Genomic DNA, 21,311 nt, shown 5'->3' with positions numbered 1-21,311 from the left:
TTGAATGCTTTTTGAAAATATCAGTTTTTAACGACACAAACACGGATATACATGGTTCTTCGCTTCAAAGATTCATTGATTGACAAAGTGTTAATTGAATTGCATAAAATAATTCTACTAAATTATCTTGCTTACCTAGTTGTTGCTGTCACTGAAGCCATAGAAGTTGAGGTAAAAGTTGCAGTTGTCGTTGTCAAGGTAGGAAGTACAATTGTGGTTGTACTTGTAGATGCTGCAGTTGTAGTCATTGTAGGAGCAGCAATTGTGGTTGTTGTTGTAGGACCTGCAGTTTTAATTGCCGTAGTAGAAGCCACAGTGGTGGTGGTGGTTGTTGGGGCAACAGTGGTTGGCAGGAGATCTAGAATATAAATGAAAATACATTTTAGGGGGGATTATAGACTTGTAATACGTCATATACAGTACCATAGATGTGAAAGTGTTTTTTCGAGATTGAATATTACGCATATTTGACATGGTGTTTGATAACTCACCGTAATAACAAACAGAAATAGCAACAAAAGCAGCATACCTGAGACTTTTAAGACTTCCTCTAGAAAAGCACTAGGGAGGTTGATGTCTTCCTTTTTGTATACATACATCACGTCTGCCCTGATTTGAGTGCCAACAGTACTGTGGACGTAAAAATTGGTTTTGTGTGAGAGTTGAACATGTTCCATCCATCCTGTTTAGCTGTACAAACAGCAGCTGTATGACATCTGCAGACATTCTAAAGAGTGCAGTTGAGAAAGCTGGGTTGGTTCACGGACATGACGTTGTACTTACGTGAAGTTGGGTTTGGGAAAGTCAAACTGTTTGCCGTCTGGTTTACAAAGAATATCATGGAGCTAAAAGGGAACAAAACACCAAGTTGTCAATTACTGTCATGACCTGAACATGACCATGGTTGTATCTTATGTATAGAGATATCTTACTAGGCTGTTAATTGAATCCTCTATCTGGCTGTAGGTCTCATTGGTGAAAGTGAGGCTATTGCTTTGCGACTCCATGGTTACATTGGTTATTTTGAAACCAAGATCGACGGCAAATGAAGTATCTGTAGGTTCTGTGAGCACACAAAACAATGGTCACTATATTAACAGACAAAATGAATTGCTACAATTTAGGAGTTTCAACATTAGAAAACATTCAAGAAATATTTACATAGCGGAAGCAGTTGAACGTTTACCTATAAAAAAAAATTATAGAGTGGAAATAAATGTCTTCATGATATAAGCCTAATTTATTAAACTCACTGATATAAGTTCCATTCTGGAAGGTGGTTTGAGTGTTCGTCTGATTGTTGAATTGAAGATACAGTTGCTTGTCGACGACACCAAGGACATCATCCTTAGTGGGGACTGGTGTGTTGAGCTGGAACATCAGTCTAACAAAAAACATCACTGTGCCAAATCTAAGAGAAAATAATAATAAATAAAAAGTCAATTTCCTAAAGAAAATGTGTGTTCTTGCTAGCTTGTCTTAAAGTATTTATGGTTGTGAAATAAGTTATAGTAGTGGTAGTCACTGCAGTAGTAATGGAAGTGACTGGTTATAGTTGGGAAAAGTAGGTAGATGGAAAAATTGATTGATTGGATAGGATAGCCAGAACATGTCAATGTTGGTTTGTGTCTCTAGCTTGAATGGATCAATAGTTACTATTATTCTTGGTAGGTTATTATATGCTAGTTTATACTTGTTTGAATTAGTATAGTTTATAACATTTTGAAAATGTTAAAGTTGTTTTAAAAGTTTGTAGCTAAAATGGTTAAGAAGCAGCAGCATTTTAAATGTTTACCACTGTATTCCCATGATTGGCATTGAATCCATAAAGTGTTACGGCAATTTATGCAAATTATATCATTACAGTTTATAAAAGTTTTAGAAAATGTGAAGCTTTTGACAAGCAATCTAAGATGGGTCAGTCTTTACATTTCAACGTTGGTTTGGTCTTTGTAGCATAAATAGTTCAAGAGAAGTGGCGTAACCAAATATTTCTCATTAAAGCCTATGGAGCTTTTATGCAACTCTAAAGCGGGCTAAATGAATCAAATAATTAGAAGAAGTATGGAAGAAATCTAGTGGTCTTGCCTATAGCAAGCACACTAACAATAATAGATTGGATTTATATTGTGCCTTTCTACCAAATTAGGTGCTCAAAGAGCTTTTCCAAAGAAAGGCTGACATTTTAAATGTTTTATGAAAATATCAGTAGTTAACGACACAAGCACGGATATACATGGTTCTTCGCTTCAAAGATTCCTTGATTGACAAAGTGTTAATTGAATTGCATAAAATAATTATACTAAATGATTTTGCTTACCTAGTTGTTGATGTCACTGAAGCCATAGAAGTTGAGGTAAAAGTTGCAGTTGTCGAGTTAGGAAGTACAATTGTGGTTGTACTTGTAGGTGCTGCAGTTGTAGTCATTGTAGGAGCAGCAGTTTTGGTGGTTGCTGTAGCACCTGCAGTTTTAAATGCCGTATTAGAAGCCACAGTGGTGGTGGTGGTTAATAGAGCTGGAGTTACCATTGTTGGAGCTTCATTTGTAGTTGTCATTATGGCAGCTAATGTTGTGGTTGTCATAGTAGAATCTACAGTTCTGGTGGTTATAGGAGCTGCAGTTATAGTTGTGGAAGTATGAGCTTCTATGGTACTGTTGGTAGTAGGAACAGTGGTAGTTCTCGTAAAAGCTGCATTTGTGGTTCTCATAGTAGGAGCTGTAGTTATGGTTGCCGTAGCAGGAGCTGCAGTTGTGAATGTCGAAGGAGCTTCAATTATGGTTGTGGTGGGAGCTGCAGTGGTACGTTTTGCAGTTGTTGTTGTAGTAGGAGCTGCAGTTGTTGTCATATTCTGAGCTACAGTTGTTGTTGTAGGAGCTGCTGTTATGGTTGTGGTAGGAGCTGCAATTGTTGTAGGAGCTGCAGTTGTGGTTGTCAAAGGTGCTACAGTTGTTGTTGTAAGAGCTGAAGTTATTGTAGTAGGAGCGGTTGTTGTGGTTGTCATAGTAGGTGCTGCAGTTGTAGTGGTCATAGGAGTGACAGTTATTGTAGTAGGAGCTGCATCTGTGGTTGTCGCAGGAGCTACTGTTGTGGTTGTTGTAGGAGGTACTGTTGTGGTTGTCGCAGGAGCTACTGTTGTGGTTGGTGTAGAAGCTAGAGTTGTGGTTGTTGAAGTAGATGCCTTTGTAGTGGTCGTTGTAGTTGCTGCAGTTGTAGTGGATGTAGGAACTACGGCTGTTGTAATCAGAGCAGCAATTGTGGTTGTCGTAGTAGGAGCTGTGTTTGTTGCTGTAGAAGCTGCAGTTGTTATCTTCAGATATGTGTTTGTTGAAGAAGCTGCACTGGTTGTTGTAGGAGCTACTGTTGTGGTTGTTGAAAGAGCTGCTGTTTTGGTTGTCATAGGAGCTACAGTTGTTATTGTAGGTGCTGCAGTTGTGGTTGATGTAGGAGCTGCATTTGGGGTTGTCGTAGGAGCTGCAGCTGTGGTTGTCATAGGAGCTACAGCTGTGTTTGTCATAGGAGCTGCAGCTGTGGATGTCATAGCAGCTTCCATTTGTGTAGTAGGAGCTGCAGTTTTGGTTGTCGTTGGAGCTGGAGTTGTCATTGTAGGTGCTGCTGTTGTAGTGGGTATAGAAGCTACAGATGTTGTAGTAGGAGCTGCATGTGTGGTTGTCATAGGAGCTGCAGTTGTAATTGTAGTAGGTGCTGCAGTTGTAGTGGTCATAGGACCTACAGTTGATGTAGTAAGTGCTGCAGTGGTTGACCTAGGGGATGCTGTTGTGGTTGTTGTAGGAGCTACTGTAGGGGATGCAGTTGTTGTCATAGATGATGCTGTTGTGGTTGTCATAGGAGCTGCAGTTACAATAGGAGCTACAGTTGTCTTTCTAGGTGCTGCTGTTGTGGTAGTCGTAGCAGCTACAGTTGTGGTTGTTGTAGCAGCTACTGTTGTGGTTGTCGTAGGAGCTGGAGTTGTGGTTTTCAAGGGAGCTACAGTTGTTGTAGTAGGAGCTTTAATTGTGGTTGTCGTAGGAGCTGCAGTTGTAGTTGTCGTAGTTGCTGCAGTTGTAGTGGTCGTAGGTCCTAGAGATGTTGTAGTAAGAGCTGCAGTGGTTGTCGTAGCAGCTGTTGTTGTGCTGGTTGTAGGAGATACAGTTGTTGTATTAAAAGCTTTAGTTGTTGCTGTAGTTACTGTAAATGTAGTGGTTGTAGGTGCTACAGTTGTCGTAGGAGCTACAGCTGTTATAGTAGGAGGTGCTGTTATGGATGTAGCTTTAGCTGCAGTTGCGGTTGTCATAGGAGCTACAGTTGTCATTGTAGTAGTAGGTGCTGTAGTTGTGGTTGTTGTAGGAGCTTCAGTTGTAGTTGGAATAGTAGATGCTGCTGTTGTAGTAGTCATAGGAGCTTCAGTTGCAGTTGTCATAGCAGGTGCAGCAGTTGTGGTTGTCGTAGGAGTTTCAGTTGTAGTTGAGGTAGTAGGTGCTGCAGTCGTAGTGGTCGTGAGACCTATAGTTGTTGTCGTAGAAGCTACATTTCTCATTGTAGTAGTAGGTGCTGCAGTTGTGGTTGTCGTAGGAGCTTCAGTTGTAGTTGTCGTAGTAGGTGCTGCTGTTGTAGTGGTCGTAGGAGCTACAGTTGTTGTTTTAGAAGTTACAGTTGTTGTTATAGGTGCTTCAGTTGTCGTTGTCGTAGTAGGTGCTGCTGTTGTAGTGGTCGTAGGAGCTACAGTTGTTGTTTTAGAAGCTACAGTTGTTGTTATAGCTGCTTCTGTTGTAATGGTTGTAGTAGGTGTTGTGGTTGTCATTGGAGCTTCAATTGTCGTTGTAGGTGCTTCTGTTGTGGTGCTCGTAGGAGCTACAGTTGTTGTTTTAGAAGCTACAGTTGTTGTTATAGGTGCTTCTGTTGTAATGGTTGTAGTAGGTGTTGTGGTTGTCATTGGAGCTTCAATTGTCGTTGTAAGTGCTTCTGTTGTAGTGGTCGTAGGATCTATAGTTGTTGTCGTAAAAGCTACGATTGTCATTGTAGTAGTAGGTGCTGCAGTTGTGGTTGTCGTAGGAGCTTCAGTTGTAGTTGTCGTAGTAGGTGCTGCTGTTGTGGTGGTCGTAGGAGCTACAGTTGTTGTTGTAGGAGCTACAGTTGTCGTTGTAGGTGCTTCTGTTGTAGTGGTAGTAGGATCTAAAGTTGTTATTGTAGGAGCTGCAGTTGTGGTTGTCGTAGGAGCTGAAGTTGCAGTTTTCGTAGTCAGTGATTCAGTTGTAGAAGTCGTAGGAGCTACAGTTTTCATTGTAGTAGTAGATGCTGCGGTTGTGGTTGTCGTAAGAGCTTCAGTTGTAGTTGTAGTAGTAGGTGCTGCTGTTTTAGTAGTCAAAGGAGCTTCAGTTGTAGTTGTCGTTGCAGGTGCTGCTGTTGTGGTGGTCGTAAGAGCTACAGTTGTTGTTATAGGTGCTTCTGTTGTAATGGTTGTAGTAGATGTTGTGGTTGTCATTGGAGCTTCAGTTGTCATTGTAGGTACTTCTGTTGTATTGGTCGTAGGATCAATAGTTGTTGTAGAAGGAGCTGCAGTTGTGCTTGTCGTATGAGCTGCATTTGTAGTTGTTGTAGTAGGTGCTTCAGTTGTAGAAGTTGTAGGAGCTACAGTTGTTGTTGTAGGGGCTTTTGTTGTTGTGGTAGTAGGATCTAAAGTTGTTGTAGTAGGAACTGCAGTTGTGGTTGTCGTAGGAGCTGAAGTTGCAAGTGTCGTGGTAGGTGATTCAGTTGTAGAAGTCGTAGGAGCTACAGTTTTCATTGTAGTAGTAGGTGCTGCTGTTGTGGTTGTCGTAAGAGCTTCAGTTGTAGTTGTAGTAGTAGGTGCTGCTGTTGTAGTAGTCAAAGGAGCTTCAGTTGTAGTTGTCGTAGCAGGTGCAGCAGTTGTGGTTGTCGTAGGAGTTTCAGTTGTAGTTGTGGTAGTAGGTGCTGCAGTCGTAGTGGGCGTAAGAGCTATAGTTGTTGTCGTAGAAGCTACAGTTGTCATTGTAGTAGTAGGTGCTGCAGTTGTGGTTTTCATAGGAGCTTCAGTTGAAGTTGTCGTAGTAGGTGCTGCTGTTGTAGTGGTCGTAGGAGCTACAGTTGTTGTAGTAGGAGCTGCAGTTGTGGTTGTCGTAGGAGCTGCATTTGTAGTTGTTGTAGTAGATGCTTCAGTTGTAGAAGTTGTAGGAGCTACAGTTGTTGTTGTAGGGGCTTCTGTTGTTGTGGTAGTAAGATCTAAAGTTGTTGTAGTAGGAGCTGCAGTTGTGGTTGTCGTAGGAGCTGAAGTTGCAAGTGTCGTGGTAGGTGATTCAGTTGTAGAAGTCGTAGGAGCTACAGTTTTCATTGTAGTAGTAGGTGCTGCGGTTGTGGTTGTCGTAAGAGCTTCAGTTGTAGTTGTAGTAGTAGGTGCTGCTGTTGTAGTAGTCAAAGGAGCTTCAGTTGTAGATGTCGTAGCAGGTGCTGCTGTTGTGGTGGTCGTAGGAGCTACAGTTGTTGTTGTAGAAGCTGCAGTTGTGGTTGTCGTAGGAGCTGAAGTTGCAGTTATCGTAGTAGGTGATTCAGTTGTAGAAGTCGTAGAAGCTACAGTTGTGATTGTAGTAGTAGGTGCTGCAGTTGTGGTTGTCTTAGGAGCTTCAGTTGTAGTTGTTGTAGTAAGTGCTGCTGTTGTAGTAGTCATAGGAGCTTCAGTTGTAGTTGTCGTAGCAGGTGCAGCAGTTGTGGTTGTCGTAGGAGTTTCAGTTGTAGTTGTGGTAGTAGGTGCTGCAGTCGTAGTGGTCGTAGGAACTACAGTTGACATTGTAGTAGTAAGTGCTGCAGTTGTGGTTGTCGTAGGAGCTTCAGTTGTCGTTGTAGTAGTAGGTGCTGCTGTTGTAGTGGTCGTAGGAGCTACAGTTGTTATTGTAGAAGCTACAGTTGTTGTTATATGTGCTTCTGTTGTAATGGTTGTAGTAGGTGATGTGGTTGTCGTTGGAGATTCAGTTGTCATTGTCGTAGTAGGTGATTCAGTAGTAGAAGTCGTAGGAGCTACAGTTGACATTGTAGTAGTAGGTGCTGCAGTTGTGGTTGTCGTAGGAGCTTCAGTTGTACTTGTAGTAGTAGGTGCTGCTGTTGTAGTGGTCGTAGGAGCTACAGTTGTTGTTATAGGTGCTTCTGTTAGAATGGTTGTAGTAGGTGTTGTGGTTGTCGTTGGAGCTTCAGCTGTTGTTGTAGCTGCTTCTGTTGTAGTGGTCGTAGGATCTATAGTTGTTGTAGTAGGAGCCGCAGTTGTGGTTGTCGTAGGAGTTGCATTTGTAGTTGTTGTAGTAGGTGCTTCAGTTGTAGAAGTCGTAGGAGCTACAGTTGTCATTGTAGTAGTAGGTGCTGCAGTTGTGGTTGTCGTAGGAGCTTCAGATGTAGTTGTAGTAGTCATAGGAGCTACAGTTGTCATTGTAGTAGTAGGTGCTGCAGTTGGGGTTGTCGTAGTAGCTTCAGTTGTAGTTATGGTAGTAGGTGCTGCAGTCGTAGTGGTCGTAGGAACTACAGTTGACATTGTCGTAGTAGGTGCTGTAGTTGTGGTTGTCGTAGGAGCTTCAGTTGTAGTTGTAGTAGTAGGTGCTGCTGTTCTAGTGGTCGTAGGAGCTACAGTTGTTGTTGTAGAAGCTACAGTTGTTGTTATAGGTGCTTCTGTTGTAATGGTTGTAGTAGGTGATGTGGTTGTCGTTGGAGCTTCAGTTGTCATTGTCGTAGTAGGTGATTCAGTTGTAGAAGTCGTAGGAGCTACAGTTGTAGTTGTCGTAGTAGGTGATTCAGTTGTAGAAGTCGTAGGAGCTACAGTTGACATTGTAGTAGTAGGTGCTGCAGTTGTGGTTGTCGTAGGAGCTTCAGTTGTAGTTGTAGTAGTAGGTGCTGCTGTTGTAGTGGTCGTAGGAGATACAGTTGTTGTTATAGGTGCTTCTGTTGGAATGGTTGTAGTAGGTGTGGTTGTCGTTGGAGCTTCAGTTGTTGTTGTAGGTGCTTCTGTTGTAGTGGTCGTTGGATCTATAGTTGTTGTAGTAGGAGCCGCAGTTGTGGTTGTCGTAGCAGCTGCATTTGTAGTTATTGTAGTAGGTGCTGCTGTTGTAGTGGTCGTAGGAGCTACAGTTGTTGTTGTAGAAGCTACAGTTGTTGTTATAGGTGCTTCTGTTGTAATGGTTGTAGGAGGTGATGTGGTTGTCGTTGGAGCTTCAGTGGTCATTGTCGTAGTAGGTGATTCAGTTGTAGAAGTGGTAGGAGCTACAGTTGTAGATTTCGTAGTAGGTGCTACTGTTGTAGTTGTCGTAGGAACTACAGTTGACATTGTAGTAGTAGGTGCTGCAGTTGTGGTTGTCGTAGGAGCTTCAGTTGTAGTTGTAGTAGTAGGTGCTGCTGTTGTAGTGGTCGTAGGAGCTACAGTTGTTGTTGTAGAAGCTACAGTTGTTGTTATAGGTGCTTCTGTTGTAATGGTTGTAGGAGGTGATGTGGTTGTCGTTGGAGCTTCAGTTGTCATTGTCGTAGTAGGTGATTCAGTTGTAGAAGTGGTAGGAGCTACAGTTGTAGATTTCGTAGTAGGTGATTCAGTTGTAGAAGTCGTAGGAGCTACAGTTGATATTGTAGTAGTAGGTGCTGCAGTTGTGGTTGTCGTAGGAGCTACAGTTGTCATTGTAGTAGTAGGTGCTGCAGTTGTGGTTGTCGTAGGAGCTTCAGTTGTAGTTGTAGTAGTCATAGGAGCTACAGTTGTCTTTGTAGTAGTAGGTGCTGCAGTTGTGGTTGTCGTAGGAGCTACAGTTGTCATTGTAGTAGTAGGTGCTGCAGTTGTGGTTGTCGTAGGAGCTTCAGTTGTAGTTGATGTAGTAGGTGCTGCTGTTGTAGTGGTCGTAGGAGCTACAGTTGTTGTTATAGGTGCTTCTGTTAGAATGGTTGTAGTAGGTGTTGTGGTTGTCGTTGGAGCTTCAGCTGTTGTTGTAGGTGCTTCTGTTGTAGTGGTCGTAGGATCTATAGTTGTTGTAGTAGGAGCCGCAGTTGTGGTTGTCGTAGGAGTTGCATTTGTAGTTGTAGTAGTAGGTGCTGCTGTTGTAGTGGTCGTAGGAGGTACAGTTGTTGTTATAGGTGCTTCTGTTAGAATGGTTGTAGTAGGTGTTGTGGTTGTCGTTGGAGCTTCAGCTGTTGTTGTAGGTGCTTCAGTTGTAGTGGTCGTAGGATCTATAGTTGTTGTAGTAGGAGCCGCAGTTGTGGTTGTCGTAGGAGTTGCATTTGTAGTTGTTGTAGTAAGTGCTTCAGTTGTAGAAGTCGTAGGAGCTACAGTTGTCATTGTAGTAGTAGGTGCTGCAGTTGTGGTTGTCGTAGGAGCTTCAGATGTAGTTGTAGTAGTCATAGGAGCTACAGTTGTCATTGTAGTAGTAGGTGCTGCAGTTGTGGTTGTCGTAGTAGCTTCAGTTGTAGTTATGGTAGTAGGTGCTGCAGTCGTAGTGGTCGTAGGAACTACAGTTGACATTGTCGTAGTAGGTGCTGTAGTTGTGGTTGTCGTAGGAGCTTCAGTTGTAGTTGTAGTAGTAGGTGCTGCTGTTCTAGTGGTCGTAGGAGCTACAGTTGTTGTTGTAGAAGCTACAGTTGTTGTTATAGGTGCTTCTGTTGTAATGGTTGTAGTAGGTGATGTGGTTGTCGTTGGAGCTTCAGTTGTAGAAGTCGTAGTAGGTGATTCAGTTGTAGAAGTCGTAGGAGCTACAGTTGTAGTTGTCGTAGTAGGTGATTCAGTTGTAGAAGTCGTAGGAGCTACAGTTGACATTGTAGTAGTAGGTGCTGCAGTTGTGGTTGTCGTAGGAGCTTCAGTTGTAGTTGTAGTAGTAGGTGCTGCTGTTGTAGTGGTCGTAGGAGCTACAATTGTTGTTATAGGTGCTTCTGTTGGAATGGTTGTAGTAGGTGTGGTTGTCGTTGGAGCTTCAGTTGTTGTTGTAGGTGCTTCTGTTGTAGTGGTCGTAGGATCTATAGTTGTTGTAGTAGGAGCCGCAGTTGTGGTTGTCGTAGGAGCTGCATTTGTAGTTATTGTAGTAGGTACTTCAGTTGTAGAAGTCGTAGGAGCTACAGTTGTCATTGTAGTAGTAGGTGTTGTAGTTGTGGTTGTCGTAGAAGCTTCAGTTGTAGTTGTAGTAGTCATAGGAGCTACAGTTGTCATTGTAGTAGTAGGTACTTCAGTTGTGGTTGTCGTAGGAGCTTCAGTTGTAGTTTTAGTAGTAGGTGCTACTGTTGTAGTGGTCGTAGGAACTACAGTTGACATTGTAGTAGTAGGTGCTGCAGTTGTGGTTGTCGTAGGAGCTTCAGTTGTAGTTGTAGTAGTAGGTGCTGCTGTTGTAGTGGTCGTAGGAGCTACAGTTGTTGTTGTAGAAGCTACAGTTGTTGTTATAGGTGCTTCTGTTGTAATGGTTGTAGGAGGTGATGTGGTTGTCGTTGGAGCTTCAGTTGTCATTGTCGTAGTAGGTGATTCAGTTGTAGAAGTGGTAGGAGCTATAGTTGTAGATTTCGTAGTGGGTGATTCAGTTGTAGAAGTCGTAGGAGCTACAGTTGACATTGTAGTAGTAGGTGCTGCAGTTGTGGTTGTCGTAGGAGCTACAGTTGTCATTGTAGTAGTAGGTGCTGCAGTTGTGGTTGTCGTAGGAGCTTCAGTTGTAGTTGTAGTGGTCATAGGAGCTACAGTTGTCATTGTAGTAGTAGGTGCTGCAGTTGTGGTTGTCGTAGGAGCTTCAGTTGTAGTTGTAGTAGTAGGTGCTGCTGTTGTAGTGGTCGTAGGAGCTACAGTTGTTGTTGTAGAAGCTACAGTTGTTGTTATAGGTGCTTCTGTTGTAATGGTTGTAGGAGGTGATGTGGTTGTCGTTGGAGCTTCAGTTGTCATTGTCGTAGTAGGTGATTCAGTTGTAGAAGTGGTAGGAGCTACAGTTGTAGATTTCGTAGTAGGTGATTCAGTTGTAGAAGTCGTAGGAGCTACAGTTGATATTGTAGTAGTAGGTGCTGCAGTTGTGGTTGTCGTAGGAGCTACAGTTGTCATTGTAGTAGTAGGTGCTGCAGTTGTGGTTGTCGTAGGAGCTTCAGTTGTAGTTGTAGTAGTCATAGGAGCTACAGTTGTCTTTGTAGTAGTAGGTGCTGCAGTTGTGGTTGTCGTAGGAGCTACAGTTGTCATTGTAGTAGTAGGTGCTGCAGTTGTGGTTGTCGTAGGAGCTTCAGTTGTAGTTGATGTAGTAGGTGCTGCTGTTGTAGTGGTCGTAGGAGCTACAGTTGTTGTTATAGGTGCTTCTGTTAGAATGGTTGTAGTAGGTGTTGTGGTTGTCGTTGGAGCTTCAGCTGTTGTTGTAGGTGCTTCTGTTGTAGTGGTCGTAGGATCTATAGTTGTTGTAGTAGGAGCCGCAGTTGTGGTTGTCGTAGGAGTTGCATTTGTAGTTGTAGTAGTAGGTGCTGCTGTTGTAGTGGTCGTAGGAGGTACAGTTGTTGTTATAGGTGCTTCTGTTAGAATGGTTGTAGTAGGTGTTGTGGTTGTCGTTGGAGCTTCAGCTGTTGTTGTAGGTGCTTCAGTTGTAGTGGTCGTAGGATCTATAGTTGTTGTAGTAGGAGCCGCAGTTGTGGTTGTCGTAGGAGTTGCATTTGTAGTTGTTGTAGTAAGTGCTTCAGTTGTAGAAGTCGTAGGAGCTACAGTTGTCATTGTAGTAGTAGGTGCTGCAGTTGTGGTTGTCGTAGGAGCTTCAGATGTAGTTGTAGTAGTCATAGGAGCTACAGTTGTCATTGTAGTAGTAGGTGCTGCAGTTGTGGTTGTCGTAGTAGCTTCAGTTGTAGTTATGGTAGTAGGTGCTGCAGTCGTAGTGGTCGTAGGAACTACAGTTGACATTGTCGTAGTAGGTGCTGTAGTTGTGGTTGTCGTAGGAGCTTCAGTTGTAGTTGTAGTAGTAGGTGCTGCTGTTCTAGTGGTCGTAGGAGCTACAGTTGTTGTTGTAGAAGCTACAGTTGTTGTTATAGGTGCTTCTGTTGTAATGGTTGTAGTAGGTGATGTGGTTGTCGTTGGAGCTTCAGTTGTAGAAGTCGTAGTAGGTGATTCAGTTGTAGAAGTCGTAGGAGCTACAGTTGTAGTTGTCGTAGTAGGTGATTCAGTTGTAGAAGTCGTAGGAGCTACAGTTGACATTGTAGTAGTAGGTGCTGCAGTTGTGGTTGTCGTAGGAGCTTCAGTTGTAGTTGTAGTAGTAGGTGCTGCTGTTGTAGTGGTCGTAGGAGCTACAGTTGTTGTTATAGGTGCTTCTGTTGGAATGGTTGTAGTAGGTGTGGTTGTCGTTGGAGCTTCAGTTGTTGTTGTAGGTGCTTCTGTTGTAGTGGTCGTAGGATCTATAGTTGTTGTAGTAGGAGCCGCAGTTGTGGTTGTCGTAGGAGCTGCATTTGTAGTTATTGTAGTAGGTACTTCAGTTGTAGAAGTCGTAGGAGCTACAGTTGTCATTGTAGTAGTAGGTGTTGTAGTTGTGGTTGTCGTAGAAGCTTCAGTTGTAGTTGTAGTAGTCATAGGAGCTACAGTTGTCATTGTAGTAGTAGGTACTTCAGTTGTGGTTGTCGTAGGAGCTTCAGTTGTAGTTGTAGTAGTAGGTGCTACTGTTGTAGTGGTCGTAGGAACTACAGTTGACATTGTAGTAGTAGGTGCTGCAGTTGTGGTTGTCGTAGGAGCTTCAGTTGTAGTTGTAGTAGTAGGTGCTGCTGTTGTAGTGGTCGTAGGAGCTACAGTTGTTGTTGTAGAAGCTACAGTTGTTGTTATAGGTGCTTCTGTTGTAATGGTTGTAGGAGGTGATGTGGTTGTCGTTGGAGCTTCAGTTGTCATTGTCGTAGTAGGTGATTCAGTTGTAGAAGTGGTAGGAGCTATAGTTGTAGATTTCGTAGTAGGTGATTCAGTTGTAGAAGTCGTAGGAGCTACAGTTGACATTGTAGTAGTAGGTGCTGCAGTTGTGGTTGTCGTAGGAGCTACAGTTGTCATTGTAGTAGTAGGTGCTGCAGTTGTGGTTGTCGTAGGAGCTTCAGTTGTAGTTGTAGTAGTCATAGGAGCTACAGTTGTCATTGTAGTAGTAGGTGCTGCAGTTGTGGTTGTCGTAGGAGCTTCAGTTGTAGTTGTAGTAGTAGGTGCTGCTGTTGTAGTGGTCGTAGGAGCTACAGTTGTTGTTGTAGAAGCTACAGTTGTTGTTATAGGTGCTTCTGTTGTAATGGTTGTAGTAGGTGATATGGTTGTCGTTGGAGCTTCAGTTGTCATTGTCGTAGTAGGTGATTCAGTTGTAGAAGTCGTAGGAGCTACAGTTGTAGTTGTCGTAGTAGGTGATTCAGTTGTAGAAGTCGTAGGAGCTACAGTTGACATTGTAGTAGTAGGTGCTGCAGTTGTGGTTGTCGTAGGAGCTTCAGTTGTAGTTGTAGTAGTAGGTGCTGCTGTTGTAGTGGTCGTAGGAGCTACAGTTGTTTTTATAGGTGCTTCTGTTGGAATGGTTGTAGTAGGTGTGGTTGTCGTTGGAGCTTCAGTTGTTGTTGAAGGTGCTTCTGTTGTAGTGGTCGTAGGATCTATAGTTGTTGTAGTAGGAGCCGCAGCTGTGGTTGTCGTAGGAGCTGCATTTGTAGTTATTGTAGTAGGTACTTCAGTTGTAGAAGTCGTAGGAGCTACAGTTGTCATTGTAGTAGTAGGTGTTGCAGTTGTGGTTGTCGTAGGAGCTTCAGTTGTAGTTGTAGTAGTCATAGGAGCTACAGTTGTCATTGTAGTAGTAGGTGCTTCAGTTGTGGTTGTCGTAGGAGCTTCAGTTGTAGTAGTAGGTGCTACTGTTGTAGTGGTCGTAGGAACTACAGTTGACATTGTAGTAGTAGGTGCTGCAGTTGTGGTTGTCGTAGGAGCTTCAGTTGTAGTTGTAGTAGTAGGTGCTGCTGTTGTAGTGGTCGTAGGAGCTACAGTTGTTGTTGTAGAAGCTACAGTTGTTGTTATAGGTGCTTCTGTTGTAATGGTTGTAGGAGGTGATGTGGTTGTTGTTGGAGCTTCAGTTGTCATTGTCGTAGTAGGTGATTCAGTTGTAGAAGTGGTAGGAGCTACAGTTGTAGATTTCGTAGTAGGTGATTCAGTTGTAGAAGTCGTAGGAGCTACAGTTGACATTGTAGTAGTAGGTGCTGCAGTTGTGGTTGTCGTAGGAGCTACAGTTGTCATTGTAGTAGTAGGTGCTGCAGTTGTGGTTGTCGTAGGAGCTTCAGTTTTAGTTGTAGTAGTCATAGGAGCTACAGTTGTCATTGTAGTAGTAGGTGCTGCAGTTGTGGTTGTCGTAGGAGCTTCAGTTGTAGTTGTTGTAGTAGGTGCTACTGTTGTAGTGGTCGTAGGAGCTACAGTTGTAGTTGTAGTAGTAGGTGCTGCTGTTGTAGTGGTCGTAGGAGCTACTGTTGTTGTTATAGGTGCTTCTGTTAGAATGGTTGTAGTAGGTGTTGTGGTTGTCGTTGGAGCTTCAGCTGTTGTTGTAGGTGCTTCTGTTGTAGTGGTCGTAGGATCTAAAGTTTTTGTAGTAGGAGCCGCAGTTGTGGTTGTCGTAGGAGTTGCATTTGTAGTTGTAGTAGTAGGTGCTGCTGTTGTAGTGGTCGTAGGAGCTACAGTTGTTGTTATAGGTGCTTCTGTTAGAATGGTTGTAGTAGGTGTTGTGGTTGTCATTGGAGCTTCAGCTGTTGTTGTAGGTGCTTCTGTTGTAGTGGTCGTAGGATCTATAGTTGTTGTAGTAGGAGCCGCAGTTGTGGTTGTCGTAGGAGTTGCATTTGTAGTTGTTGTAGTAGGTGCTTCAGTTGTAGAAGTCGTAGGAGCTACAGTTGTCATTGTAGTAGTAGGTGCTGCAGTTGTGGTTGTCGTAGGAGCTTCAGATGTAGTTGTAGTAGTCATAGGAGCTACAGTTGTCATTGTAGTAGTAGGTGCTGCAGTTGTGGTTGTTGTAGTAGCTTCAGTTGTAGTTATGGTAGTAGGTGCTGCAGTCGCAGTGGTCGTAGGAACTACAGTTGACATTGTCGTAGTAGATGCTGTAGTGGTGGTTGTCGTAGGAGCTTCAGTTGTAGTTGTAGTAGTAGGTGCTGCTGTTCTAGTGGTCGTAGGAGCTACAGTTGTTGTTGTAGAAGCTACAGTTGTTGTTATAGGTGCTTCTGTTGTAATGGTTGTAGTAGGTGATGTGGTTGTCGATGGAGCTTCAGTTGTCATTGTCGTAGTAGGTGATTCAGTTGTAGAAGTCGTAGGAGCTACAGTTGTAGTTGTCGTAGTAGGTGATTCAGTTGTAGAAGTCGTAGGAGCTACAGTTGACATTGTAGTAGTAGGTGCTGCAGTTGTGGTTGTCGTAGGAGCTTCAGTTGTAGTTGTAGTAGTAGGTGCTGCTGTTGTAGTGGTCGTAGGAGCTACAGTTGTTGTTATAGGTGCTTCTGTTGGAATGGTTGTAGTAGGTGTGGTTGTCGTTGGAGCTTCAGTTGTTGTTGTAGGTGCTTCTGTTGTAGTGGTCGTAGGATCTATAGTTGTTGTAGTAGGAGCCGCAGTTGTGGTTGTCGTAGGAGCTGCATTTGTAGTTATTGTAGTAGGTACTTCAGTTGTAGAAGTCGTAGGAGCTACAGTTGTCATTGTAGTAGTAGGTGTTGCAGTTGTGGTTGTCGTATGAGCTTCAGTTGTAGTTGTAGTAGTCATAGGAGCTACAGTTGTCATTGTAGTAGTAGGTGCTTCAGTTGTGGTTGTCGTAGTAGCTTCAGTTGTAGTTATGGTAGTAGGTGCTACTGTTGTAGTGGACGTAGGAACTACAGTTGACATTGTAGTAGTAGGTGCTGCAGTTGTGGTTGTCGTAGGAGCTTCAGTTGTAGTTGTAGTAGTAGGTGCTGCTGTTGTAGTGGTCATAGGAGCTACAGTTGTTGTTGTAGAAGCTACAGTTGTTGTTATAGGTGCTTCTGTTGTAATGGTTGTAGGAGGTGATGTGGTTGTCGTTGGAGCTTCAGTTGTCATTGTCGTAGTAGGTGATTCAGTTGTAGAAGTGGTAGGAGCTACAGTTGTAGATTTCGTAGTAGGTGATTCTGTTGTAGAAGTCGTAGGAGCTACAGTTGACATTGTAGTAGTAGGTGCTGCAGTTGTGGTTGTCGTAGGAGCTACAGTTGTCATTGTAGTAGTAGGTGCTGCAGTTGTGGTTGTCGTAGGAGCTTCAGTTGTAGTTGTAGTAGTCATAGGAGCTACAGTTGTCATTGTAGTAGTAGGTGCTGCAGTTGTGGTTGTCGTAGCAGCTACAGTTGTCATTGTAGTAGTAGGTGCTGCAGTTGTGGTTGTCGTAGGAGCTTCAGTTGTAGTTGTTGTAGTAGGTGCTACTGTTGTAGTGGTCGTAGGAGCTACAGTTGTTGTTTTAGAATCTACAGTTGTTGTTATAGGTGCTTCTGTTGTAATGGTTGTAGTCGGTGTTGTGTTTGTCGTTGGAGCTTCAGTTGTTGTTGTAGGTGCTACTGTTGTAGTGGTTGTAGGATCTATAGTTGTTGTAGTAGGAGCTGCAGTTGTGGTTGTCGTAGGAGCTGCATTTGTAGTTGTTGTAGTAGGTGCTTCAGCTGTAGAAGTCGTAGGAGCTACAGTTGTCATTGTAGTAGTAGGTGCTGCAGTTGTGGTTGTCGTAGGAGCTTCAGATGTAGTTGTAGAAGTCGTAGGAGCTACAGTTGACATTGTAGTAGTAGGTGCTGCAGTTGTGGTTGTCGTAGGAGCTTCAGTTGTAGTTGTAGTAGTAGGTGCTGCTGTTGTAGTGGTCGTAGGAGCTACAGTTGTTGTTATAGGTGCTTCTGTTGGAATGGTTGTAGTAGGTGTGGTTGTCGTTGGAGCTTCAGTTGTTGTTGTAGGTGCTTCTGTTGTAGTGGTCGTAGGATCTATAGTTGTTGTAGTAGGAGCCGCAGTTGTGGTTGTCGTAGGAGCTGCATTTGTAGTTATTGTAGTAGGTACTTCAGTTGTAGAAGTCGTAGGAGCTACAGTTGTCATTGTAGTAGTAGGTGTTGCAGTTGTGGTTGTCGTAGGAGCTTCAGTTGTAGTCATAGGAGCTACAGTTGTCATTGTAGTAGTAGGTGCTTCAGTTGTGGTTGTCGTAGTAGCTTCAGTTGTAGTTATGGTAGTAGGTGCTACTGTTGTAGTGGTCGTAGGAACTACAGTTGACATTGTAGTAGTAGGTGCTGCAGTTGTGGTTGTCGTAGGAGCTTCAGTTGTAGTTGTAGTAGTAGGTGCTGCTGTTGTAGTGGTCATAGGAGCTACAGTTGTTGTTGTAGAAGCTACAGTTGTTGTTATAGGTGCTTCTGTTGTAATGGTTGTAGGAGGTGATGTGGTTGTCGTTGGAGCTTCAGTTGTCATTGTCGTAGTAGGTGATTCAGTTGTAGAAGTGGTAGGAGCTACAGTTGTAGATTTCGTAGTAGGTGATTCTGTTGTAGAAGTCGTAGGAGCTACAGTTGACATTGTAGTAGTAGGTGCTGCAGTTGTGGTTGTCGTAGGAGCTACAGTTGTCATTGTAGTAGTAGGTGCTGCAGTTGTGGTTGTCGTAGGAGCTTCAGTTGTAGTTGTAGTAGTCATAGGAGCTACAGTTGTCATTGTAGTAGTAGGTGCTGCAGTTGTGGTTGTCGTAGCAGCTACAGTTGTCATTGTAGTAGTAGGTGCTGCAGTTGTGGTTGTCGTAGGAGCTTCAGTTGTAGTTGTTGTAGTAGGTGCTACTGTTGTAGTGGTCGTAGGAGCTACAGTTGTTGTTTTAGAATCTACAGTTGTTGTTATAGGTGCTTCTGTTGTAATGGTTGTAGTCGGTGTTGTGTTTGTCGTTGGAGCTTCAGTTGTTGTTGTAGGTGCTACTGTTGTAGTGGTTGTAGGATCTATAGTTGTTGTAGTAGGAGCTGCAGTTGTGGTTGTCGTAGGAGCTGCATTTGTAGTTGTTGTAGTAGGTGCTTCAGCTGTAGAAGTCGTAGGAGATACAGTTGTCGTTGTAGGGGCTTCTGTTGTAGTGGTAGTAGGATCTAAAGTTGTTGTAGTAGGAACTGCAGTTGTGGTTATCGTAGGAGCTGAAGTTGCAGTTGTCGTACTAGGTGATTCAGTTGTAGAAGTTGTAGGAGCTACAGTTGTCATTGTGGTAGTAGGTGCTGCAGTTGTGGTTGTCGCTGGAGCTTCAGTTGTAGTTGTAATAGTCATAGGAGCTACAGTTGTCATTGTAGTAGTAGGTGCTGCAGTTGTGGTTGTCGTAGGAGCCTCAGTTGTAGTTGTCGTAATAGGCGCTGCTGTTGTAGTGGTCGTAGGAGCTACAGTTGTTGTTTTAGAATCTACAGTTGTTGTTATAGGTGCTTCTGTTGTAATGGTTGTAGTCGGTGTTGTGTTTGTCGTTGGAGCTTCAGTTGTTGTTGTAGTTGCTACTGTTGTAGTGGTTGTAGGATCTATAGTTGTTGTAGTAGGAGCTGCAGTTGTGGTTGTCGTAGGAGCTGCATTTGTAGTTGTTGTAGTAGGTGCTTCAGCTGTAGAAGTCGTAGGAGCTACAGTTGTCGTTGTAGGGGCTTCTGTTGTAGTGGTAGTAGGATCTATAGTTGTTGTAGTAGGAGCTGCAGTTGTGGTTGTCGTAGGAGCTGCATTTGTGGTCATTGTTGTAGGAGCTGCAGTTGTGTAAACTGCAGTTGTGGTCGAAACTCCATGGATAATCCAGCATAGAAACACTGTGGATTATCAGAGGAATGGTTAATATATTTATTGCTCACAATATCAATATTTCTAAGATTACCCTTCATCAGCATGTTGCAGTTTTTTACATCTTTATATACAATAAACAATTATCATTTGTAGCCACATAAATTACATACTGAAATAAATCCCTTGAGATTACTACATTGAGATTACCACACTTGAGTTGTATTTTTTGTTTGTTTACAAGATGGCACATTTTTCATTACAGATGTGTGGTAATATAATTCAAGTAATAAACGTTACAGCAGTGTGGTAATGTTTACCGCTTACAATTTGTTCATTTTCCTTTTTAATATTTTGGAAATGTATTTAATCGAGGTGTGACATTTGACAGTAGACTAGGCAAAATGTAGAATTGCCCCCAAGAAATGTCAAAATAAACATATTTTGAAAAAATCATATGCATTGTAGCATCATATGCAAAGAATATGTACATCATTGCTCATTATAATAATTACATTATCCAAATGTACATGGTCTATTCTGTCACCATCTTGCCTTTTTGGTATGATTCGAGTTGGCATGAAGTTAACAATTAGTAAAAAATAAGTTAGAAACACAGAATGAAATTCAATTTACTACATACCCATGGTGAAAAAAGTAGCTGTCAGTTTCTGTGTCTTCATTTTGAACTCAGTTGATGCAGTGGTTTTCTGAATAGAAAGAAAAGTATACATTTTATTGACAGGTCATATGAACCACTATTAACGCGCAACAGTGGACACTTTTCAACTTAATGTGTAACTTGGTAAGGAAACTTATGCACTTGAACTCATTTAGGTGTGCCAGATCAAGAGGTGTATATAATTATGCATTCAAGACATCTCAGTGAATAAAAACGTATATGGTTTTATCGTGGAGTAGCTTGGGAAGAATAAGGCAACAAAATGTGAAAACTTTGCAAGGGTGTGAATAATTTCACCATAGGCACTATAACTGCTGTAAACATGGATTTATACACCCTAATGAAAATATACAGTAAAATCCAGATTAGTTCCATGAGTAATCAGCCTTTTGCTGCATCACTTCAATCATGTTACTTCATAAAAGAGTAAAAGTAATTTAGAATATTCAAACGGTCTGCCAGCGCACAGCAATTCACTCTGAATTCTATACATATTCTGTGACAGTAATAGGTATAGTTCATTAAAAATGGAGTAAAAATAAATATATAACACATAATACATGAAATAATATAGTAAAATCCACATTAGCGTTGCATTTTTTCAAGAGAAATCAGCCTTTTACTGCTTAAAAAACAATAGTATAGAAATGTGGCTATCATAAAGCTCACAAATCCAATTTCTATATTCTTCAAAAGATAACAAAATATTAAGAAACCCGAACACTGCTCTTGCTAGTATAACTGCTCTATATTAAGCTTTACGTATCGGCCGCAAGGCCTTCGTCATTTTGTGAGTGTTTTTAATTTGCACCCTTATGTAGACATTGCTCCACCCACATCCATTCAATGCATCGAATGGGGTTGGAGTATAAGGAAAACAAGCATATCTTACCAAATATAACAATGTGCATTTCATAAGTATTCTAATAAAGTGTGTACCTAAAACGTATTAAACCAAAATGAGGACATCGACCTATCAAGTAAGTTTTCATAAATCATTGTGTACACTACAAGAAAAAACGTCAGAGTAATCTGAAGTGGCGGCATTAACTCATGTTCACATTTACAACATAACATGAATGGTCATTTCATCATTAAGACCTTTTGGCTATAATGTCTGCAGGGTGAAAATCCAAAAACATTCTCTTTTTCTCAGAGTATTATTTATATCACCTCCCCGGTCTGATATCTTGACTTTCTCTATGCCACAAAATCCAAAGGTAGAAATGTCATGTTTTTGGTCATTCAAATGTACTGCGACTGGATAATCCCTGTCGTTTCTCTTGATTGAACTTTTATGTTCAATAGTTCTCTGTTTGAGAATGTTATAATATCTCAATTTAATCCATTATAAATCCAGTCTGTAACACAACAAAATGTGGAATAAGTCAAGGGGTATGAATACTTTCTGAAGGCACTGTAAATCATGTAACTGTTACTTCATAAAAGAGAAAATAATTTCAAGTTTTTAAATGGTCTGCCAGCAATTCACTCTGAATCCTATACATATTCTGTAACAGAATAGTGGTTGTAGTTCATCAAAAGTTTATGGATGTTCACATATAACACATACATAATAACCATAATCTTCATAGTTTCAATGTTTTTGCTTTACATGATCAATTTAGGATTTTGATCCTTTCTTATAAGACCATTTTACCTTGTTATATTAGTATTTCTTTCAATTTTTTTTTAAATAAAACCTTTTCCATTCATATATTCCATTATACAGTAAAGGTTATTACTTACCTACAGCAAAGACTTCAATGCCAGCCTCGTATTTCAGTAATTTCTCCAAATATCAATTGAGGAAGGTCTTGGTTAATGACAATAAAGAATCACAATATCTAGCTTCTATCTGCTCTAAAATCTAAGTATCTGTCTAGTTATGCTAGCCATTTCAAGCTTACAATTGAACTGTTCATGTGTATACTGTCATGCCAATGTATTTCTAGTTCATATTTATATTACTATAGGG

This window comes from Coregonus lavaretus (genome assembly GCF_964263955.1).
Source record: "Coregonus lavaretus genome assembly, chromosome: 3".
Lineage (NCBI taxonomy): Eukaryota > Metazoa > Chordata > Actinopteri > Salmoniformes > Salmonidae > Coregonus > Coregonus lavaretus.
The sequence above is the reverse complement of the archived record's forward strand: the minus strand, read 5'-3'. Positions refer to the sequence as shown.